This window comes from Haliotis rufescens, unplaced genomic scaffold (assembly GCF_023055435.1).
Source record: "Haliotis rufescens isolate VD_foot unplaced genomic scaffold, xgHalRufe1.0.p SCAF_2, whole genome shotgun sequence".
NCBI classification, from domain to species: Eukaryota; Metazoa; Mollusca; class Gastropoda; order Lepetellida; family Haliotidae; genus Haliotis; species Haliotis rufescens.
This window is the reverse complement of record NW_025963890.1, coordinates 75,173,487-75,200,010: the sequence shown is the minus strand read 5'-3', so window position 1 is coordinate 75,200,010 and position 26,524 is coordinate 75,173,487. Positions and strand designations below refer to the sequence as shown.

Below are 26,524 nucleotides of genomic sequence, written 5' to 3'. Positions count from 1 at the left end.
TGTGTCTACTTTACTTTTAATATATTTAAAAAAAATTCTACCCACTATTGCAGAATTTCTGTCAAATTTGATGTGGGTGTAAGCCAGTTAGAAGACTGATGAAACCCATGAGCATGGGAACTGTCCTGAGAAACATAAAAACATAATCACGGTAAACTTGGACTTTAAAAATGTTTGAGCTAAAATGTCGCTATGAAAATATTCAAAGACACATGGGCCACAGAACACAGGTGAAGTTGTTCCTTCAATGCACAGAACTTTGAGGCCAGGTTTCCAGACCATTCATCACATGCCAAGCTCTGCACAGACACTTCCGATTCAAGATTTCACCCTGAGCAGGGGGCACGGGTGGCCCAGTCGTCTAAGGCGCCGCGATTCGCTGTGCAGAGTTGCGTCCCTTGGACACGCCGGAAACCTATGATTGTGGGTTCGAATCCCGGTTCGACCCGATTATGTTTCTAGGTTTGTAAGCGCCATACCCGTGCTCGTGGGTTTCACCGAAGTGGTAAATGTCTGAGACCTGCATCACTTCGGGCTTTCCTCCCACATTCAGCTGACACGCCGCGATATAACTGGAATACTGTTAAAAGCGGCGTTAAACCCAGCTCACTCACTCACTCACCCGGAGCAGGCACAAGGTACAAACCTCCCTGGCTGAGTTCTGTCTTAAGGAGCACATCCTGGCCTTGACATTAACTGAGTACCACCTGGAATTGTAGGGGTAACTACTTCCTCATGACCAGGCTGAAATCAAATACACGAGGCCGAGCTTTGTCAAGTACTTTTTGTCACGTTCATCATAATTATTATTGGATTACTGAAGGCCCAATGTACCTAGTGGCTATAGATCTGTAAAATAAATGTTGCAGTTCTCATTAAATGGATTGCAAAATTAGGTTCAATGAAGCATTAAATTGTATTTTACGTTTCAGTTAATCCAGCTGAAAATTCTTATTTGCAGTTCATATTTGTCAATTTTTTATCAATATTGATGTGCGAGTCATGAGTGATATATAAGTTTAGTTACATCAGTGGACCAACAGTTTTATTGTGTAGAATTGAACTACAGAATTGTGTAGAATTTATGTCCCGGAGAAGCGAATTTGCCAAATTAAAATAGATCTTTTAAATGAAAACATTTGATTGAAAATATGTTTTTTAACCTTAATTTACTGGTACTTTGTATTAAAGAGCTTACGTTGAGAGCTATGTTTATGAGAATTAACATCAAATCAACACTGACAAGATATTTTGTCTTCTCGACATGTATTCACAAAAAACAGTCACACCGAAACACTCATTATCTATGCTGGGCTTTATCTAGACTTGCTCTGATGCCTATATTTGGCCCAAAGTCTGCAGCAAATGTCTGTACCGATTCCCACATTGGAATTGGAAATGTCTCAGTTCACGAAATCAAAGTTATAACTAATGTGCCTTTGTAGAGGTGACAGAGATGCCTTATTATTGCCACGACAAAACTATATTCTATTTTGTTGATCAATGTGCCAACACACCCTTATACTATCAATAAACGCAACAAATGCACTTACTGTTGGCACAGCACAGGTTGCCAACTAGTCGAGATTTCAGGGATATCATTCGGGTACTCGCTGGTAAGAAACAATAACAAAGGCAACAACCAGTCCCAGGGAATTGCTGTAGATCAGTCCCCCTTTAATGCTTAGCGTTACATTACTGCATGAAATACTATGTTGGTGGCACAAAGTGCTGTGCATAGTTTGCAGGTCACCGAGAACAATAGGGAGTGGCACTTGGTACTTGGGATGCAAGCGTGACATTTCGAAGGCAAGGTCCACAATTTTGCAATGTTTTTCCTGTATCTTGTTAATCACATTGGTGTCAAAAGGGACAGAAAATTCAATAATATAAATGATTTCATTGGATTTATTAAAAAGGACAAGATCAGGTTTGTTGGCCTGGATACGCCTGGATGAGGCTGTGTATGGGCCTATTCCAAAGAATTCTGTATTTATCATTTTCAATGACGCCCTCTACATATTATGGGTCGTACCATGGATTGACCTCTGTGTCAAAACCCCAAGCATGGCGAAGACGATAACAAAATGATCATGTCACTCCATCATGTCACTTAAGACACTGTGTTTGTGCCAAAGCTGGGCATCCACTGACAATGTGTTGGACAGTCTCATTAAATTTGTTACATAATCTACATTTCATATTTACATTTTGATGCAAAATCACTCATTGATGGTTTTGAGTGGGAAGTGACTGGTCCTGAGCAACTTTTAGGGCCAGCCGACGTCCTCCAAGCGAAGGACTCTGGAGGGTGCTGACCTTCTTAACAAACTGCACATAAACTGGATGCAGTGGTCGTCCAGATAGCCTCTACTTGAAAAACTGAATTTGGGCCGATATTATTATTATAATTATTATTATGTACAGATTAAAATATAAAAATGCAGCAAAGAGGGACTGGGTGATCCTGGCACAGTCAGGCAGGTTAGGCTCATCATTAGCTCAGGGCCCTTGCCCCCTCTACACGCAGCCCAGACAGAGAATGGGACTTCTCCCAGGAAGCACTGCCTATTATTATACCTCTAAATTTAAGAAACGAAGAACTATATAAAATACCGGAAGCTTAATATTGAACAAAACATTTTTTCCCAACTTTGCTTGCCAAGGGCATTCTTGGAAATCCTGACAACTCTGTTACGCCAAAGATCCTCAGAGTCCTCTGCAGTGTGAGTAAACTACTTTGAACTGATGACACAATGCAATTTATCGGAAAGTTCAGCTGTCAACACCATCTGACCTACTGCTGCTTCAAACACGGCTGGACTACCTACATAACTGACTTCTGTCACCCAGACATCTCAGGTGACATGAAAGCTGCCTGCTATGGAGTAATTAACGATCTTTTCCAGCAAACACAGGAATCATTACAAAATCTCCATGGACACTCTCTGAGTTAATAATGTGCATGTGTTGAAAGGTTCGACATTTGACACTGGTATCCTCGCTTCAGGCCTCTTCAGGAACTTAATTTCTTGTTTCACAGATGATTTTGACTGAACCAATTTTGAAAAACCAAAATGAGTTTGAATTGGTTTGAAACACTGCCAAAACTCAGATCCTAAAATACTTGTTAGGTTTTTAATTCACAACAAACATAATTCTCGACATGCTTGTCATAAGAGGTGGCTTATTGGATTTTGTTTTGTTTGTTTGTTGTTTAACGCTGCACTCATTATTATTCCAGCTATTCGACAGTGGTCTGTAAATAATCAAGTCAGGACCAGACAATCCAGGGTTTGACATCATGAGCATGAATCCACGCAAATGTGATATGATGACATGCACAAACCAAGTCATCGAGTCTGACCATCCGATCCCATTCGTTGCTTCTTACGACAAGCATAGTCACCTTTTACGGCAAGCATGGATTGCTGAAGACCAATTCCAAACGAGAATCTTCACGGGATGCCTGTCGAATGGGCAGCATTAAATAGTAGCATTGAGTGTATTAAATCAGTGTTGAAATTTATTTGAGTGTTGTTTAATCAGAACTTTTTGAGCACTGGCAGTGAATGGTTCAGTAACTGGTTCATAGCATCGAACCCCAAAAGCGCAGAATATATCAATCAATGAATTGTCTGGTCCAGACTCATTTATTCACAGGCCACCATCAATAAGTTGGAAGTTTGCTGAGAGCTGTCTAAAACACAAACACACACACTCGTAACACCCAAAAGTATATCAAAATAAAACAGGCCAGTGAATCGCAGGAGGGGGAGGGTCAAGTCACAGATTCTGTATCCTCTCTACCTTGGAGCACTGCTACTGAGCACAATACAACGCATCCTTTATATGAACAAAAAGAAAAGATTAAAAATATTATCGACTACAAGTCCCACAAGATTTATGAGTACGGATGTTGGAATGACTGAAACTAAATAACTAAAACAGATCTAGGTTAAATTTTATGTAAATTTTGGACAATCCATGTCAGAATTGAAAAGAAGAAATCATAAGGCACACACATTGTTTTTGCTGTTGGTCATCCAAGTACCACCATTTCATGCCTAGGACCCTTTGTTTTCACCTGAAATCCCCAGGATTTCCTGCATGGATTCTCTAAACAATGAACACTGAATCCTGTAGAAACACTGGGTAGTGTCCAGGCAGGCCCCATTCCACAAAGGGATCTTAGTACTAAGATGATCGTAACTCCCATATTTTAACAAAGACTTACAATGGACACCGTGCTAAGGTGAACGTAACTCCCATACTTTAACATAGGCTTATGAACTTGAATTCAGGGACCCATTACACAAAGCGATCTTAGCACTAAGATGATCGTAACTCCCATACTTTAACATAGGCTTATGAACTTGAATTCAGGGACCCATTCCACAAAGCGATCTTAGCACTAAGATGATCGTAACTCCCATACTTTAACATAGGCTTATGAACTTGAATTCAGGGACCCATTCCACAAAGCGATCTTAGCACTAAGATGATCGTAACTCCCATACTTCAACAGAGGCTTATGATGGACAAAGTGCTAAGATCGTCATGCGGAACTGGCACCAGGCCATCAGGGACAGAAGTATGTCAACAATCTGTCACGTTTCCCATCTCCACAAATAACCCAAACTATCCTTACAATAATCAATGTTTAAATAAAAACCATAATAGTTGAAACATGACAATATCAACAAACAAGCTGCTCTCTTTTCAGTCTGTTTGTCTCTTTTATCTGCAATGAAAAGTATGATTACCCAAGGCACTACAAAGAAAACATTTAAACGAATCATTACATTGACATGAACAAGCAATCTCTAGTGGAATAATAATGAAAAACAAACAGATGCCCTGTGGGACAAGTGATGACTGTTTGCTTTTCGCTGTGTCCGAGACCCGCGACCGGATATGCACATCCGATACATGATCCGGGGATCCATGTAATAAGACTATAAATTGACATCCCTGTCCCAACTGTATTCTCATTGCCAGAGCACAGCGCTCATCATAATAGATCAATACAATTACACGAACAAATGTGTTCTTTTAATTTCCAGAATAGAGAGAAAAAAATATTTTGGAAAAACTGACTTGATCAAAAATATGATCACCTGATTTAAATATAATCTTATATGCCAGTGTAATTTAAATATAATCTTATATGGTAGTGTAATTTATTGTTAAACAATATTTGTACCGGTAACTGTATTACATGGGTTCTGTTGAGATTCAATAGAAGTTCATTGCATTGTATTTGGACAATGATTAGTTGTCAGGATAGTAGTTCTATTTAATTAAGCATTAATATAATTAATACTTAGATGCTCGAATAATCTATGAACTTCCAGAATAGCATGGATGGATGTCAAGCCTTGAAGAAACATGTGGAATATTCTGTGATGTTCAAGTGACACTGGACTGGTCTGGTGCTTTGAAGAAAGTCTTGAAAGCTGGTTAGACTATATAAGTGGAATGGGCTCGTCCTACATTTAATCTCAAATTTCATCTGACATAACATCAAGACCAGCTATTGTGGGAAGATCACTTTTCACCCTGGTGTTCAGCCAAAGCCTACCTGGGAAGCTTGACCACTGTTGCGGCGAGGTCATTATTATTCTTGTCATTGTCATTTCCACTGCTCTCATATTTTGGGGGCGGTTAGGTAGCCCAGTGGTTAAAGCGATCGCTCATCATGCTGAAGACCCGGGTTTGATTCCTGACATGGGTACAATGTGTGAAGCCCATTTCTGGTCTGCCCCGCCGTGATATTGCTGGAATATTGCTAAAAGCTGTGAAAAATCAAACTCACTCACTCACTCACTTACTCACATTTTATACTGCCATTGAATATTGTACTACCACTCTATTTGTGAACTGCCATTGAATATTGCACTACCACTGTACTACCACTGTAATTGCTGAGCAGTCATTTGTATTCATTTGCAAACCTAGTTAACTTTGTAATACAACTGTTGATTGTATACCATTTCTTTGTTGTTTGTTGGTCTCACACTAAATTCTTTCACGTACAGATTCCTGGGTAAACAAATATGTCTTGTGTTCACAAAAAATAGATTGTAAATATTATTACTTATACTGAAACAGTATAAGTAATAATATTTACAATCTATTTTTTGTGAACACAAGACATATAAATCAATTTGAATACTCTGATCTTCATTGTGACATTGTAATTGCTATATTTGTTCTTAATGATGAAAGGGATGCCCAGTCATCTAAGGCGCCGCAATTCGCTGTGCAGAGTTGCATCACTTGGCCATGCCAGAACCTGTGGGTTCGAATCCCGGTTCGCCCCGATTATGTTTCTAGGTTTGTCAGCACCATACCCATGCTCGTGGGTTTCACCAAAGTGGTAAACGTCTGAGACCTGCATCACTTGGGGCTTTCCTACCACATTAAGCTGACATGCTGTGATATAACTGGAATATTGTTAAAAGCAGTGCCAAACCCAACTAACTCACTCTTAGATGCATCAAAACCATGATAGCTTGTATGCTTAAACATGCATACAGTTCTCCATGGCTCCATGAATTAAGAACAAGACATCCTGTGTTCTTATACAATGATACTGTTCTCCACAGTTTTAGGAACTGAGAAACAGCAGAGATCCCCAATACACAGACAAGTCCACAAAGTTTGTCATGAAATAAATACATGAATATTCTTGTCAAGATTTATGGTATGAGAATCTGTGTAAAATATGCAGATTTTATCACCACAACCAATTAATGTTGAATTACTTGTGTCTGAATATGCATGAACATCTTCAAGAAAGCCCAAACCTTAGATCATTACTGTAGGTATAACAAATGACTATGTAACGTATTAACAGTTATAACAAATGATTTCAGAAGTCCTAGATTATCATATCAAATTCAGTGTGACTACTTAATTACGATATATTACGTTTTAATGGCTATAGAAAACTGATTTTTCACTCCAAACCTGACAATCATTATTTTCTGAGATGAGTAACGACCAGGTCAAACCCAAGTCAGTGTCAGACAGCGGTGAATCACACAACATACAGGTAATGATCCAATTTTGACAACAGTACCTGACGCATTAGTGATGCTCAATTTGTATCAATTACTTTCAATGCTAAATCAATATTCACATCCATCAGTGGAGGATGAACCTGGTCACAGCTTACTGTTCAACTCCAACTGTTCCTGGGGTATCGAGACATATGTTGCTAAGGCTAATCACCGGTTTCATATCATGCTCACTTAAACCATTTCCGAATGATACTACTCAAAAGAAGTTAAGGATCACCTGATTCTTTCATATTACATGTACTATAGTTAATCGGTCATGGCATATTACTTTCAAGGCATGACATTACTATAGTAATATGAAAGAATCAGGTGGTCCTTAACTTCTTTTGAGTAGTATATCAACTCATATAACCCAGGGAATTGTATTACAAGCAATGTCTACTGATATTGCTTAGTAAATTGACTGTAATGTTTTGTAAAGGTGTCAAGATGGTTGGAAGGTGATGTCACCAGATTCTGTGACAAATGTCACAAAACTCTTTCTACTGAAATATTTGTGTCATAGACTGACAAAGTTGTTTACTATTTACAAAAACACCAAGAAGACATTTTTTGCAATTTACAAACTACAGTGATTATGAACAAGTTTAAGCAGTCTTTTGAAGCTGTGATTGGCATTCTCGAAATTGGTGAGTAAATAAGAAAACGTACTACTGAACTTAATTAGTATCAAATGAAGCTGGCAACATCTTTACGCCTCAATCCTTACTGAACATCTGGCTTCATCCAACTGTCTGTGTACTGTTTGTTATCAATCACCTGTTGTTATTATCAATCTGCTGCTTATCACAACACATCATGCATATATACCTCTCAACATTTGGTTGTACTCATCCCAGCTTGATAACAGAGTAAGAATCAACATCAAAACATCGCTAATGAAATAAATCATTTCCATAATGTTGTACATTTTCTTCATCCTTCATAGTTAACCATGTTTTACCAGGAGACTTTGGATAAAATCTTTGGTTTTTCAGCATCTCTTTCGGCATTTCTCCTACATCAAGCTGACACGTCGTGATGCAACTGACTAACTGTTTCAACCCGTGTTTTTCTAACCCTGAATGCCCATCGAGCATAAACTTTGTCCCTTTATCATGGGATAACATTTATACTAAGTTATCTTATAATAATTAGATCTACATCAAGTGCTTTTATGAGTTATCATGGCGTAATATTTATACATCATTTCATAAAATTATAGTTAAGCAAGTAATAATAATCATTAGGTAAAATGCATATATAAAATATCAGTAGTTTCAGTTAAAGCTTTTTAGATGGTTGCTAGCCTAAGGTAATGGGAGCGCATCTAGACATACTATTCAATAAGACAAGAGTTACGTCTACATAGTTTAATTGATTTGAAGCTTTGCTAGCCTAAGGTATCAAGATCCCATCTCCCAGACAAAGGATATTTATTTAAGTATATCTGTCATAACCTACCGGGGTACATTAGAATAACATTACTTCAATTAAGACTCATTAAGGATTAGCCCCCATACAAGCTCGTCTATAGGGCATTAAGGATTAGCCCCCACACAAGCTCATCTATAGTGACACCCTAATCTCTTTCAAAGCATCCAGTAAATATGTCAACAAGATTAGTGCCAGTCCAACAGGATAAACAGGATTTAGTATTCCCCTCTGTCTAGCCATCCATTTAGCTTAGGACACAACCCATCGTGTATCAACCAATCACATTCCTTGTTATTGTTTAAATTTTTGTTAAATACATACTGTAGGCAGGTTTTAAGCAGAGAAGGGGTTTGACTCTCTTACCAAGCAGACCTCTCTCCCACAGCCCAGAGTGTGTACCGACTCTCTGTGGCACCCTCAGTTATTATCTAAGTATATTGTAAATTGTTAATTGTTCTTGTAAATAAAATTGTGATTAGTCTCCTGTGACTCCGGCTCTTTGCTGACTAATTCCCCAAGAAAACCAGCACGTCATTTGGAAGGTATTGTTCACCCAGAACAGTTCCATGATAATTTGGCGGAGAATCATCGTTTTCGGAACCACGGAGTCCAGGAACTTACTACAACCAGCTACAAGAACCCATTGGAGGACATGTCCAACCGTGATCATCTGATGGAATAACAAGCAAGCTGCATCTACCTCTGACCTCAACACTGGATTAAAGACAACCAACTCCTCCCAAGACACCAACAAAGAAAGAAAAAGTCTTCAAATATTGTAAGTAAAACATTGTTGATTACTTGTCTTCCTTTAATTTAGTACGGTACATACTAATAGGTGTCATGGCAAATATGGAGTCTGGAATGGAAAGTAACTTTGAAAGTGAAATTCCAACAGTGTCTTTAGTTACGCCCCTTGCCAACAGTGTAATTCAGGCAAAATTTGGCACAAAAACAACAAATTGTTTAGTAGATACAGGGGCATCCATTTCTTGTATTTCGTCTGCTTTTCTTAGCACAGCTTTTGAAAACCTTACTCTTGGAAATTCACCCTTTCCACAGGTTAAAGGTGTTGGCGGCGAATTGCATAAAGTGTTAGGTTCAGTTGTGTTAGATTTTGTCATTGAGGATCAGGAATTTTCTCAAAGATTCTATGTTCTGCCTACACTACCAGAAGCAGTGATACTAGGTGAGAACTTCCTTGATGACAATGATGCAGTCTTAGATTATAGCTGTCATTCCTTGATACTCAATAACAGCACCTCAGATAGGCAATATATCAATTTCATAGCCAATTCAGTGCATGAGATTAGTGGATTAGCAAAAACAATAGATCAGATTTACATCCCCCCTCAGAGTGAAATTCATTTCAAGGTCAGACTATCAGAGACCAAAGAGGATTCCCTCATCCTCATTGAACCCATTGCTTCCCTCACTGCTCATTCTGAAGTAGCAGGCGGTAGAACTCTTTCTAAATCAAAAAGCAAGACTGCTACATTTAGGCTTATGAATCCCTCCCAAGAAGAAAAGGTTCTTGACAAGGGTACAGTTGTAGGCAAATTTAGTTACATTGACAAAGACTCTGTTTTTGAAATCGGCTCTGACCAACCATTCATCAGTACCGTTAACACTGACAATGAGAAGAGAGACAATGACACCAGGGATTATGTCAAAATTGCACAGGAGTTAGGATTTGATTTGACCAATACACAACTGACTCCAGACCAACGACACAGACTACTTAGATTTTTGGGACAAAATAGAAACATGTTTTCAACGAGTCTTGCAGATTTAGGTAAGACTGACATGCACCAACATATCATTGACACTGGCAACCACCAACCCGTTAAGAGTAGACCATATCGTCAATCTCCTCATCTCCAAAAAGTCACTGAAGAACTTATAGATGATTTTCTGAAGTATGATTTGATCGAGGAATCTACTTCTATGTATTCAGCTCCAATTATCCTAGTCAAGAAACGCGATGGCTCATATAGATTTGTTTGTGACTACAGAAAGTTGAATTCTGTCACTTTACCAATGTCTTGGCCTCTTCCTGTTTTTGATGATGTTGTTGATAACATCGCCAATGCACATGCTAAGATCTTCTCAACTTTAGACCTTGCTAATGGCTTCTTCCAAGTGCCATTACATGAAGATTCAAAGCATAAAACTGCTTTCGTCACCCATCAAGGCCTTTATCAATTCAAACGATTGCCCCAAGGTTTGACAAATTCCCCACTTTGTTTTCAACAGCTCATGAGCAAAGTGCTACGAAAATTGCTTTTTAAGGTTGCGCTGATCTACATTGATGATTTGATAATCTACAGCAAAAACTTTGAAGAGCATCTCCAACATTTGGAGCAAGTATTTTACTATCTGAAACAGGCAAAATTAACACTAAAGCCATCCAAATGCAATTTTGCAACGGACAAAGTATCTTTTCTGGGTCATGTTTTATCATGTGGAGGTGTTCAAGTTGATGACAAAAAGATTGAAGCAATTAGAACCTTTCCAGTGCCCAAGTCACAAAAGCAGATTCGCTCCTTCTTAGGTCTCACAAACTTCTACAGGAAGTATGTGAAAAATTACGCTCACATAGCGCTTCCACTGAATGCCTTGCTAAAGAAGCATTCAGAGGCAGAAGTAGGAAAGAAACCAAAGTTCCAATGGTCACTTGAGTGTGATCAGGCATTCAACACACTCAAACATGCTATGAGTAATACACCTGTTCTGGTTTATCCAAATTTTGACAAAGAATTTCTTCTCGCAACTGATGCCAGTGATATGAGCATAGGTTTTGTTTTGAGTCAAAAAGATGAGAAAAATAATGAACATCCAATAGCTTTTGGTGGTAGAGCTCTTCATGGCAGCGAAAAGAACTGGAGCATTACAGAAAAGGAAGGCTTAGCCCTAGTTGAAGCAATTAGATCCTTTCGTCCATACCTTGCAAATTCCAAATTCACAGTCTACACTGATCATATAGCATTGAAATGGCTGAAATCCATCAAGGATGCCACAGGTAGGTTAGGACGATGGTCTTTGGAACTTTCTACCTACACTTTTGACATTGTTCACCGCAGCGGCAAAGCCAATGGGAATGCCGATGCTCTCTCACGTAGGGAATATGAGGAAAATATTAACTGTAATGATCAGACAGAAGCAGATGCTGAGAAAACAGTCTTCTCAGTAACTTCAACTCAGCAAAGCAAATCAACTAGCAGTCCCACAATCTTGCCAAACACCCATTCATCCACACAAGTCACACAGACAACTCAGACTGAGGATATTTGCACACCTATTGTCAATCACTTAGAATCAGACACACAGACAACACATTGGTCAGTCACCTTTGAATATGAAGAGGATTATCAGTCAGTACCAGTTAATGTTGTCGCAGCATTACATGCTACAAATGGTGATGTTACCCAAGACACATTGGTTGAAGTAAGTATAAAAGAACATCCAAATTTACGTCACCTACAAAGGATTTGTCCAGATTTCATCCAAATCTTTGACTACAAAGAGGATGAAGTCCTTCCACAAAATGAAAAGGATCGTCAAAAGATTCTTATTGAAGCCAATACTTTTGAAATTGATGAAGGCATCCTATACCGATTCGTTCCACAAAGACAGAAAGGCCACGCAGACAAGTTCATTAAACAGCTGGCAGTCCCAAGAACCCTCAGAAATCAAGTCCTGCAATCCTATCATGACTCAGAGTTTGGCGGTTGCCATCATGGGAAAGAAAGGATGCACAACACCATGAGACCTAAGTACTACTGGCCCAAAATGTACAGCGATATTGCTACTTATGTCCAGACATGTGAGGTATGTCAACAGACCAAGAGGCACTACCATGGCAAGAAGGCACCACTTCGTCCACTACCTGTAGAAGAGGTCTTCACCCGATGGCACGTTGACATTCTCGGTCCCCTGCCAACAACACCAGATAAGTACAAATACATTTTGGTCATCACAGATGCATCATCTAGATGGTGTGAAGCCTTTCCACTTCGGACCCAAGAAGCCAAAGAAGTAGCAGATGTTCTCGTCAGAGAAATATTTTGTCGGTATGGCGCTCCAAGGACCTTAATTTCAGACAGAGGTCAGAACTTCATGTCCAAACTTATCAAAGCAATTTGTGAACTTTTGGCAATTAAATTTACCCATACCAGCCCATACCATCCTCAAACAAACAGCTGTGTAGAAAGGCTCAACTCTTACATCAATCAATCACTAAGAGCCTATTGTAACAAGTCTCAAAATGATTGGCCCCGTTTTATTCCTGGCATCATGATGGCCTATCGGATGGCTCCAAATTCATCAACTCAAAAATCCCCATATGTTATGCTTTTCGGCCGAGAAATGAGAGCTCCACAAGATGTAGCATTAATTCCAAAAGAAAATTTAGGCCACAATAACAAAAGTTATCTTTCCAATTTGCTTGAGGAGCTTGAAATCACTAGAACAATCGCAGCTGAAAACACTGCTCGGGCTAAGGAGGTGTATTCAGAACAATATAATAGAAAGGCTAAAGAACCAGAATTCGCCCCAGGTCAAAGAGTTTGGCTTTACTGTCAAAAAGTTGAAAAAGGCCTTTCCAACAAATTAACCAAAAAGTGGTATGGTAGCTATTATATCATCCATACAGGTCCAAATTATACCTACAAACTGCGCCGAAGTTCTGACGACAAAATACACAAACCACTGGTCCATGCCAACCGTCTGAAGCCATATTTTGATCCTGCTGATCGTCCACAGTATCCACCAGAACCATACCTCAATGACTCCAGTAACATAGATTCAGGAATCATGGATGACAACGAGGAACCAGTCAATGATACTCATCTTGACAGCAACAATTCCCCACCAACAAGTTCAACTTACCAGGCTACTGATCAATCACCTCCACAACAGAAAGGTAAGAAGGTCAATTCCAAAACAAAGGCAGGTACTTCCAGCAACAAGAGTCCGAAGCAAAAGACCCCAACAAAGAAGAAAAACCCTGCTTCAAGTACAACAGAAAAACCTACCAGTCCCACGGCAACAATGAAGGAAAATCATGCCACACCAGGTCCTAGTGGTCCAACCAAGGTAAATGAAAAGGTAAACAAAGGGAAAAGAGGAGTGAATAGTAAGCATCACCAGCCCAAATCCAGAAAACAACCCGACGACAGCCAGGTACAACCTCCAAGTCCAACATCAGGTAATCAAACCAAGGATATCCCTCAGGTCTTCAATCCAGAGGACATCCACTCAATTGTTAGTTCCAAGAGAGCAAATGGCAAAATCTACTACAGAGTAAAATGGAAGGATCCAGAAAGAGGAAACACATGGGAGTATGGCAGCAGCATTCCAGACTCCATTCGGAGAGAATTTCACCTCAAAAGAAGTATGTCAGGAAAACGACGAAAACGTCCACTGAAGAATCATAAGTTTTTCGACCAAAAGGAATCAGCACAAGACAATAAATCAGTCAATGTTCTGTCAGGGAATACAATGTCCGGAAATATCAAGCAAGACAACACCAAACCATGCATAGAATTAGATGTCAAACCATATCGTTTTTTTCCAAAACACCTACGAAAAGTAGATCATAAAATAGAAAGAGTTATGGGCATTGAAATTATTCAAGGAGACTGCTATGTCAAGGTCTCATACAAAGAATATCCTGGTCAATTCACATGCTATTTTGAAAGTGTTCCTCCCCACCTCATACAACGCTACCTTGATGATAGCTGGCAGGATCTCCGTAATTGGTTCTGTATAGAAGATAATCCTCGATATGATCCAGAGGAACCACCAATTTATAAATCCAAAAGGGTCATTCCAGATAAAGACTTTGGAAACAACAACACCTTTTACTACCGTATTTCAGCCACAGACCATAGTTCCCATCTACCATACTATGATAACCTTACCGTACATACCGAACAATGCCAATTGCATATATTCTTGATCAAAATACAAAATCTCCTGAATAAACGGTGCAAATCACGAAACAGCTATTAGCTGTATCTTGTTATGTTTTCTTGTGTCCAGTCTTTTCACTATGGGTCGCCAGTTGAGAACAAATGGCATCAGCCTGATCATCTGAGTTATTTGTATCACAACAAATTTTGAGTATTGACCTGATCAACCAATCTCAAAAGCGAAGTGAAATGACACAAAGCAAACCATACTGGGAAGCGAACCCAAACCGTACCGAAGCGAACCAAACCATACTGGGAAGCGAACCCAAACCGTACCGAAGCGAACCAAACCATACTGGGAATCGAACTCAAACCGTACCGAAGCGAACCAAACCATACTGGGAATCGAACCCAAACTGTACCGAAGCGAACCAAACCATACTAAGAAAAGCGAACCCAAACCATACCGAAGCAAACCTAACCATACTGGGAATCATACCCAAACCGTACCGAAGCGAACCAAACCATACCGGGAAGCGAACCCAAACCGTACCGAAGCGAAGTGAAATGACACAAACCAAACCATACTGCGAATCGAACCCAAACCGTACCGAAGCGAACCAAACCATACTGGGAATCAAACCCAAACCGTACCGAAGCGAAGCAAACCGTACCGAAGCAAAATAAACCAAACCCTATCGCATTGAACCGAAGCAAAATCAAAGCGAAACAAACCAAATTCAAATAAAGCAAACTTAACAACCGAAATAAACCAAAACAAAGAAAAGGCAAACCAAATAGTTAAGAAAACTAACAATGATATACACCTTTTGTATACCGTATTAATGTAACAAATCAATGCACTTGTTATATGCACATGCACATATATGTGAATATAATGCGTCTAATGATTGTATCCAAAAGTAGAAGGATATTACTATTTTTTTCATGATATACTTTTGTAATTTGCCGCCAATACATTCTTCCTGGTCATGACACTGTTTAGTAATAATTATGTACTGATCCTTTACATCATAATTATCATATTTGTTTTATTTTCTAGTTATTACAGACAAACTGAGGAAGTATTTATATATGACATTATTTGAACATGCTAACTCTCTTTTCTTTGTTTCCATGTAAAACCTCCATGGACACAGCCTACTACCTTACAACCCCAATCCAGGATGTGGAACTCAAGGCCTCCTACATCACCCATAAAACCACCAGTACAGAGTGCCAAGACAAGCCTGCTCCACATCCAGAACCCCTGATGACAGCATTTTTTATGTTTCCTTATATCAAAGAGACTCTATAATAATTATTATTCACTACTACCAGTTTAACTTTATACATTGTCCATCTAAGCCTTAATTATTTTTATTTTTACACGTTTGGGGTCCAAACTTTTTCAGACGGAGGGGAAGTTATCATGGGATAACATTTATACTAAGTTATCTTATAATAATTAGATCTACATCAAGTGCTTTTATGAGTTATCATGGCGTAATATTTATACATCATTTCATAAAATTATAGTTAAGCAAGTAATAATAATCATTAGGTAAAATGCATATATAAAATATCAGTAGTTTCAGTTAAAGCTTTTTAGATGGTTGCTAGCCTAAGGTAATGGGAGCGCATCTAGACATACTATTCAATAAGACAAGAGTTACGTCTACATAGTTTAATTGATTTGAAGCTTTGCTAGCCTAAGGTATCAAGATCCCATCTCCCAGACAAAGGATATTTATTTAAGTATATCTGTCATAACCTACCGGGGTACATTAGAATAACATTACTTCAATTAAGACTCATTAAGGATTAGCCCCCATACAAGCTCGTCTATAGGGCATTAAGGATTAGCCCCCACACAAGCTCATCTATAGTGACACCCTAATCTCTTTCAAAGCATCCAGTAAATATGTCAACAAGATTAGTGCCAGTCCAACAGGATAAACAGGATTTAGTATTCCCCTCTGTCTAGCCATCCATTTAGCTTAGGACACAACCCATCGTGTATCAACCAATCACATTCCTTGTTATTGTTTAAATTTTTGTTAAATACATACTGTAGGCAGGTTTTAAGCAGAGAAGGGGTTTGACTCTCTTACCAAGCAGACCTCTCTCCCACAGCCCAGAGTGTGTACCGACTCTCTGTGGCACCCTCAGTTATTATCTAAGTATATTGTAAATTGTTAATTGTTCTTGTAAATAAAATTGTGATTAGTCTCCTGTGACTCCGGCTCTTTGCTGACTAATTCCCCAAGAAAACCAGCACGTCATTTGGAAGGTATTGTTCACCCAGAACAGTTCCATGATACCTTCGTCAGATAGTCAACTGATCCAAGCCATAATGACTTCCTTGTACAACACAGTGAAACAGCAGGATGCATCGTGTGTGCCTGCCAACAGGTAGCACGCTTAACACCCTATTACAATCGTTTGAAATCAATATTTTCAAAAACATTTTATTGTGTTTAGAAATTCAATAATTCATGGCCCAAAATACATCAATTGTTATGTCTTGCATTTCAAAAGTATCAACAATGGTGAGACCATTGATTTTTTTGTAGGCACTCAACAAACTTATGATGGACTATTCAACAAAATGTCGGAGTAAACTTCCTCGTCCTATTCTGTCTTGAGACTTTGATCATTAATGCATTCCAACATATAGCAACCATACATGTAAGAAAAAAATTATTATAAAAATATCAACATACCAATACACTGTATTCATATCTATCTACAATAGGCTACAAAATGTGTGTCTTCACTATTTGATTGTGATACATACAGTAAACTATGTTTATAACAAACTGACCAATATAACAAACTTATTTTTTAGTCCCAGCGATTTGTTGTATAAATGGTGTATATACTCTTATAACGAACTTTGGTTGTTATGAACTAAAATTAGTGGTCCTTTTGAGTTCGTTATAACCGTAGTTTACTGTATACACATGCTTATGATACAGCTGGAATCATACAATCGACTTCGCTTTAAGTAGTGATGATTATTATGTTTATTGAAATGTTTTTGTCGTTTTTAGTTACATATTATATGTCGACTTCAGAACTAATAGTATATAACGAAAGTATAATCAACCTTGAGTACACATTTTTATGAATTTGTCTCATCTTTTGTTTAAGCAATATGAGTTATCATAAAAATGTATGAAACATTGACAATTAAATTTTGTTTAATCCTTCTTTCTATCTGTGAATTCAACAAGACATATCCTACAATGACATGACTCACAATAACAGTTTACTCTTCAAGAGAAAGTTTTGAAAATTGGATGACAAACTGTTTTTAGTTGATAGCCATTGGGCCCAACAGCTGCCTGAAGTAAGCATGGTGAGAAAGAGGATCTAAGGGACCCATCACATAATATTCGGGGAGGGAGGGGGTGTGATTTTTGTTTCATGACAGGATATTTTCCAGTCCGAGCTTCCAAATATTAAACAAAATTGTGGAAAGAAGAACAAAAATAAATAAATATTTGTGGTAAAAAACAAGTATATAGCAATTAATTTAACATTTTATTCTTTTACAATTATTTTTGTAAAACCTGTTTGCCCCAGAATATCAAATGGTTGGTCCCTAACTGAAGAAGGAGCCAGAAACCCATGTTTGCTTTCTTCCAACCAGCAACCACGTGCACCACGTGAGAGATGGAAACGGCCTCCATGGATGAAGTGTTGCACCGTGTCTTGTATTTGTTGCTGCTCCTTATTTCCATCCATCACAGCATCAGGGTAAGGAAGGACTGCCATATCCTTTTTGTTTCTATAGCAAGTATAGATTTACTTGAAATATTCCGTGTTTGCTCACTGCTCACATCAACTGCTTATCATTCCAATCCATAATATTCAATTCTAGTACTGAGAATCTCCATCCATCCAAATCACCTTCTCAGTGGATGGCATTATTGATGAGGAATACCTGAAAGTTTGTGTGGTTGATGCATAAACAAAAACAAAAGCAATATGTATCATAATCATATCACCAGTCAATGCCTCAATAGCAAACTGAGAAAAATAAAAGCCTTTTCGCATAACAAAGGCTTTTTATAGATCCAATATTGACAAAAATCATCTTATATCTGCTATATTTAACAAAAAAATGTTTTTCTTCTGCTTAAGAAGCAGCTCTTTTAAAATGTCATCAACAAGAGCTCGATCAGCAATTGAAGCACCAATGTACTAAAATACCTCTACTGCTCGGCTCATGAGAGCATTGTCATGGTGACTGATTTACGACACCCATTGTCTAAAGAACAGTTAATTGCAAAGGCTCATTACCCTGGAGCCATGACATCTATATGCCTTGAAACATTTAATTGCTGTTATTTATTAGATGCTAATCCTATTTGTTAATCCCCATTTTTGTGTACATCGACCGTCTGCCATCCTGAACAGGATGTGCAAGTATGTCACTGATGATTTACTGTTTACATTTATATTTATTACTTACTAAATGTCAGGTGACCTTGGCTATATAAGCCTTGGTCCAGAATGAAAGAGAAAAGGAGAGAAGAGAGGAAAGGAAGAGAAGAGGAGAGAGAAAAGAAAGGTCTTACCCTTAGCCTAGCTAGGGTTAGGCTGGGTGCTCCGGGGCACCAAGACAACAAGCACTACCACTATGTGCTGACTTGGCACATAGTGTCATTTGTATGTATCTATCTACATGTATAAAGTAAAACTGTATATACTGCAAGCCATCGTCTCCAAGTTGTCACTTCCTACTGAGAACCATACGTCGGCCTCTTGCATATACGAGTATGCAAATTGTTCATTAATCAACGTCGGACCGACACGCGTTGTTAATTTGGTGGAGCTATCGGGTATGACAGACTTCTTAGTCTGTCCTTTCCTGTACCTCTTTGCAGCACGGCATATGGTTCACAAAACTGTAGGAAGTGACAGTCTCTTATTAAAAGGATATACTACCTTCCTGGGGGCCAATCACCAAGAACGAAGAAATGGCCTTTAACAAGATTGAAGAAAGAACAAGAACCTCTCCAATCAAGAACAAGTTCTCCGATCTCAAACCTTCCCTGTTCGAATATCTTAGCAACACTGCTAAGTCTTCCCCTTCAAGATGTCGTTCCTGCACATGACCTAAGAAAAGAAGTATACACGCCTATCCCACAGAGACCCGACCCCAGCCATCTTCATGCAGACCCTGCACAATACAGAAACCGCCTCACGGGCACCTACAAGATGGACACTGTGTACAAGATATCTCATTGGGACTTACTAATTTGTGTTTACTTACATTGACTCAATCAAGGATATATATTGTGTGATTGTTGAAAAGTGCAACCAGGTATGTTTAATCAAAGCCAGTATATTAATGCCAAAATGTGTCTTTCCAAAATTCAGTTTTGTATGTGTGCAATATACTCCAAATTACATCTTTAGTCAAGCTAGATCTTTGAAGTTATTGTGTAGGGAATCTTTTAAATGTCTCCAGGCCACGCCAGACATATAGTTGCAGCTAGGGCCCAGACAAACCTAAGCTGTAGGGTTATCGAGTCACACCTCTAAGCTAGACTCGTAATTTCAAAAATCTAAACGACAAAATTTGTCATTTGTTACAAGTAATTAATGTGCACAGTTTGGTACAAAATTAAAATGTATTGTCTAGGACTTTGAATTCAGATTAGGGATATTCTCGAGTCAGCCACCCCCACACATATGTTTATTGTATGTCAGTATTAAGTAATTAACAGCACAGCAGTATTCAGCATTTCAGAGTTTTGATGTCGGAATTAAGGATTTTTTTTCTTGGGCATCGCACCCACAATATCTGGGCAAGCTCCGTCAAAGACACGGGAAGAGCACCCATTGTACTTAAAAGGGCAATAGTACCCACAAGTACCGTTTGAGTCACGCGGTAAAGCTAGACTCCTGGTTTCAAATTTCTTTATGCGAAATATTTGCTGAGATGTCTAATTTGTACTTTTTATGACATTACTCATTATCATTATTCGGTACTGAGTCGCACCGCCAAGCCAGACTCCTGAATTCAAAGAACCTTCAGTGATATATTTATTGAATCTGTGCAAAGCAGTAATTACCTAGTAGTGAAATTGCACATTATAAAGATCACTTGGTTAGTTTTCAAACTGACACTAATTCAAATTGGCTAGATGATCACTTTCATACCGTCATTGCATAGATATATTTGTTGCATAAGGATTTCATATAACTGATTTTGATCACATTTGCATGGTTGTTTTCCTTGGTGAAAAAGTTCACACATATCAATTTGGACTCATGTAAGCTTGGGGTCCAAGCTTCACGTGACGGAGGGAAGTTGTCATGGTGACTGATTTACGACACCCATTGTCTAAAGAACAGTTAATTGCAAAGGCTCATTACCCTGGAGCCATGACATCTATATGCCTTGAAACATTTAATTGCTGTTATTTATTAGATGCTAATCCTATTTGTTAATCCCCATTTTTGTGTACATCGACCGTCTGCCATCCTGAACAGGATGTGCAAGTATGTCACTGATGATTTACTGTTTACATTTATATTTATTACTTACTAAATGTCAGGTGACCTTGGCTATATAAGCCTTGGTCCAGAATGAAAGAGAAAAGGAGAGAAGAGAGGAAAGGAAGAGAAGAGGAGAGAGAAAAGAAAGGTCTTACCCTTAGCCTAGCTAGGGTTAGGCTGGGTGCTCCGGGGCACCAAGACAACAAGCACTACCACTATGTGCTGACTTGGCACATAGTGTCATTTGTATGTATCTATCTACATGTATAAAGTAAAACTGTATATACTGCAAGCCATCGTCTCCAAGTTGTCACTTCCTACTGAGAACCATACGTCGGCCTCTTGCATATACGAGTATGCAAATTGTTCATTAATCAACGTCGGACCGACACGCGTTGTTAGCATTTTAAGTGGATGGTGACGTTATTCCACCACAGCATGTGTCTGTGTCTTGCCTCAGATAGGGAAGTGTCAACACGGAGACAACCATCATGAGTGACCTTAATGAACTCCACGTCCTGCAAGACCTAGACACACCTACCCCAGTGTTCAAAACTCCTTGTATTTTTGTGCCGATGACATGATTTAAATCGTAATGGCACAATTAAATGTTCCTGGTGCTTGAAGGGTACACAAAGAAAACATTTTTTAAAGTTTTTGAATGGCATTTAGAAGTGATACACATGAGAGAGAGAATTTATGGATGTCAACTTCTTTATTATGAGGAACACAAGGTATCAAAGTATATGCTTACTCCTTCATCAGGTCAACGTAGTGGTCCTCTGAGTGAGTGAGTGAGTTGAGTATAGCTCCTCTGGAACAGTTTTCCAGTTATATTATGGAGTATCAGCTATATGTGGGAGTTCCAGTGTGTGAGTGAGTGAGTGAGTGAGTGAGTGAGTGAGTGAGTGAGTGAGTGAGTTGGGTATAGCTCCTCTGGAACAGTTTTCCAGTTATATTATGGAGTATCAGCTATACGTGGGAGTTCCAGTGTGTGAGTGAGTGAGTGAGTGAGTGAGTGAGTGAGTGAGTGAGTGAGTGAGTAAGTGAGTGAGTGAGTGGGGTATAGCTCCTCTGGAACAGTTTTCCAGTTATATTATGGAGTATCAGCTATATGTGGGAGTTCCAGTGTGTGAGTGAGTGAGTGAGTGAGTGAGTGAGTGAGTTGGGTATAGCTCCTCTGGAACAGTTTTCCAGTTATATTATGGAGTATCAGCTATATGTGGGAGTTCCAGTGTGTGAGTGAGTGAGTGAGTGAGTGAGTTGGGTATAGCTCCTCTGGAACAGTTTTCCAGTTATATTATGGAGTATCAGCTATACGTTGGAGTTCCAGTGTGTGAGTGAGTGAGTGAGTGAGTGAGTGAGTGAGTGAGTAAGTGAGTGAGTGAGTGGGGTATAGCTCCTCTGGAACAGTTTTCCAGTTATATTATGGAGTATCAGCTATATGTGGGAGTTCCAGTGTGTGAGTGAGTGAGTGAGTGAGTGAGTGAGTGAGTGAGTTGGGTATAGCTCCTCTGGAACAGTTTTCCAGTTATATTATGGAGTATCAGCTATATGTGGGAGTTCCAGTGTGTGAGTGAGTGAGTGAGTGAGTGAGTGAGTGAGTGAGTTGGGTATAGCTCCTCTGGAACAGTTTTCCAGTTATATTATGGAGTATCAGCTATACGTTGGAGTTCCAGTGTGTGAGTGAGTGAGTGAGTGAGTGAGTAAGTGAGTGAGTGAGTGGGGTATAGCTCCTCTGGAACAGTTTTCCAGTTATATTATGGAGTATCAGCTATATGTGGGAGTTCCAGTGAGTGAGTGAGTGAAGTTTTATGCCGCTTTTAGCAATATTCCAGCAATATCACAGCGGGGGACACCAGACATGGGCTTTACACATTGTACCCATGTTGGGAATCGAACCCTGGTCTTTGGCGTGACGAGCGAACGCTTTCACCACTAGGCTATCCGACCACCCCAGTGTTCCTCATAAAAGAGAAGATGACATCCATAAATTGTCTCTCCCTTATTTTTTAAGAGCTATACCTTGTGACACTGTTTTATATTTGAAATCACAAATATACCACGGAGAAGGGTGGCACTGGGAACATACATCCTATTGATGTCATACAGTGGACTACCGCAGTCTCACTGACACTGGATGCACAGCCTCCACCAACATTAAATGCTGGTTGAAGCAGGACAATTACACCTCACAAGTGTTCTCCCTCAAGTTTTCATTCCAATTCAATGTAGCAATAATGGGTTCTGGCTGAGTCGTATATTCTCACAGGCACACAAAAATACTGATACTGGTATCATAAAACACTGGGGGACAAACTTCCCATGTCTGTTGGAAGATTTGGGCTGAAGAATTTATTGTTCATAGATTGCAGCTACACCTTACTGATCAATGTAGGCACCCATGAAGCAAGATCTTAACAAGTCTGAAAGCTCTTGACCCATTGCTGCCCCAAATTAAAATCAGACGCATCGAATAAAAGCGACAAAAGCCTTGAGGGCAATGTAGTTACAAGTCTAGACAGGGGGAGTTCTGTGGACAAAACATATGGCTTCTCATGCCATGGACAGATTCAACAATATGTGGAACCCAACCTATCCCTCTTCTTCCTTCCTTCCTTCATTCCTTCTCCATCCATCCATCTATCCATTCATATGTTACACCCAATCTGTGCAACTGCCCAATGTGTGCAATGGACTGTGACGCGAATGTGTTTAAAAATCTTATTCACAGAAGTCAAAAGGACAAAGTTATTTTATAAGGATATATTCACCAAGTTATTTTATTAAGATCTGTTACTGAATTGTTTTCACACACGGATGCATCAACATTAAATCTTAAATTACTATTTATATGGTTTCTTAACTACTGTAAAACACAAATAAAATAGGGCTCGAAAGTAATATGTCTGACCAAACATAGACTTTAATGCGCACAATATAAAGGCTAACCACATTATTATTATTTTTTTAAATTACTTAACGATGATCTTCAGTGAACCATATCTACTCACAAAAGTGTATTTGATGTGTATTTTTAGTTGGAAAATAAGTTTCTTAAGATCACATATTTGGTTGGTTATTTATTACAGATTATTCACTTAATAATAGAGTTTACTTTATTAAAAACAAAACATGTAAAACAATACCAATTTCAATTGCGTCTTTGGGCAGAACAATTACCTGCACATTGTGTGAAAGGAGCAAGCTGGTTGCCTATATTGGGAAATATTTGAAGAATTATGTTTTATTCACAACTATTGCCCATTGAGTGTATTGGGCAGGCAAGCTGTATTGCCTATTGCAAGCAGTCAGCAAACAGCCTGCCCAATGCAAGCAATCGGCAGTTGCCACAAACATGTCCACACATCCACCCACCAACACATCAACCGACCAACACACACATGTACACTCATTCATCACTATCCCTCTCAACACATCACCCACTCATACACACATCCCCCCCCACTCATCCATCACTGGCTGTTGGGGCAGTACGTCCCATGGTGACCAGGTCCTTTAAAGCCATGCCAGTGTCAGTTTTGCAGTTACCACTTAGTTATGCAAATCGTGTGAGTGGCGAGTGCTACCCTTCTTATGAACACCTGATTTTCAGTGATCCATTCAAATAGTTTTCACTACTGTTTTGTCTGTTTCGGTTGATGATCAAGTGTGATTATTTTCTGGCATTGTATATTTCTTCACTGCAGTTGGTACAATTGCAAATTATTCCGCATCCAATGACAACATGACACAAATATACAACTAATATATTACGTAGAGGGGAATGGCTGAGTAACTCTCCATTCCTTCAAAATAATGGAGCAGAGGCCCCGCAGGGGCCGAGGCCCATTATTATTAAGGAATGGAGAATTACGAGGATATTCCCCTTACTTAAAACTCATCCCACTTTTACACTTTGACAAAATATTCTGTAGTTGAAAATATTTGAAAAATTCAAATGCTGCTTCAAGAAAATGTACAGTTGACAAGCAACTCTCCATTCCTGAAAAATAATGGAGCGTTCTAACAATAGAATGACGTCACAGATGTGTTTTAATACGAGTAACCGCTGACACTTTCCAGGCTTCCAACATTATCTAAATGATTAAAACTATCATGATGCAAGTATCACCTTCATCAATAAAGGCCATTAGTTACTGTCCATACTGAATGCATGCTTGATAGATAATACTCCCACTCGTGTTCCATGAAATCATTTTTGTTCTATGAATTTTTTTCATCTGTGTCAGTGCAATAGCTTTTCCATTTTATATCTTAAGCTTAGGTAGCAATCGTTTTGTTTTCAGCCTGTTATTTTTTCTTTAAAACAATCGAGCTGTGACTTACAGAATTGTTTTTACATGTGCCTTGCATTGTGGGAAAAAAATGTGCCTTTTTCGTGCCCATGCAGAGAATACAGTTCACTATTTGTTAATATCTATTTTATTTTTAAATAATTGAGCGTCTGTTAATGTTGGAAAAATAATTGAGCTCCTTAACATTTAAAAGAAATGCTGATCTTAAACCAAAATCCCCCACTGCTCAAAAACAGAACAGCTCACAACTGTAGACATTTTGCAAGGCCGGGACTGTGTACAGCAAATTCCTGAATTGGTGTTCTCTTGCATACTATATATGTAAGAAGTTTGTACAAGGAAGGAACAGGGTGAGTGAGTGAGTTGGGTTTAACACCGCTCTGAACAGTATTCTCTACTGTCATGGCACATCAGCTAATTGCTGGAGGAAAGCCTGATGTGGCACAGGTGCAGGTGTTTACCACTTTGGTGAAACCGAACACAGGGATAGTGCTGGGAAACCAAGGATCAGTGCAAAAATTGGACTTCAAACCAAGGTCAAATGGACGCAACTCTTCACAGAGAATTGAGGTGGCTTTGAAGGAGGACTTTCTCTGAGGAGTGTCTCAGGCTAGAGGTCCTCACCAGTGAAAGTGAATGTGACCAAGACATACACGTCACTGTGTGAATGAGGAAATCGTCAGTTACAGGACTGATATATGTCACAAAATTGGAAGTTTTGGTGCTTGAACAACTTGAATCCAATTTGCCCAAACAGAACCCCTGAAATTTTGCTGGCCATGACAACAATGTTGTTGAAGTAAGGCTTGTTTTTGACATGAGGAGAGCCTTACCAACATGGAAGTGAAAAGGTTAAAATACTTTCAACAAAACAATGGTGAACAAAATAATTGCACTTACATTAAACATGAGTTTGTGCATAAAAGGTCATCTGTTAACAGTCCACATGAGCTTTTTGTCCATGATTGTGCCAAGATTCAGCAACAGTTTCCATGTTTTTTACATAATATCTCACTTCACTTTCCTCTCAAATCAACAAAAAGTTCTTTTTATATTATTTACATTTAACTGGAGGAAATTGTGTACAAAAATTTATTAACGTCATGTCTGTTATTAAGCTAACTGTCTCTAATCAGACCGACAAAGTAGCATTGTTGGCAAATTTCACAGTCAGGCAGTCTGAGGAATGGTTTGTGCAATCATCTGTGCACAGAATGAAGAGCAAGTGTGAGATTACACAACCTTGTTGAGCTCCGGTGTTGTTGTT

The 26,524-nt window shown here is 38.9% G+C and overlaps 1 protein-coding gene across 1 annotated transcript in view; it reads right to left on the bottom strand.

Annotated features, from left to right (window-relative positions):
• The window catches only part of LOC124147601 (cAMP-specific 3',5'-cyclic phosphodiesterase 4C-like), a 592,292-nt gene that overhangs the window by 544,576 nt on the left and 21,192 nt on the right, over positions 1-26,524 (bottom strand). The window lies entirely within an intron of this gene.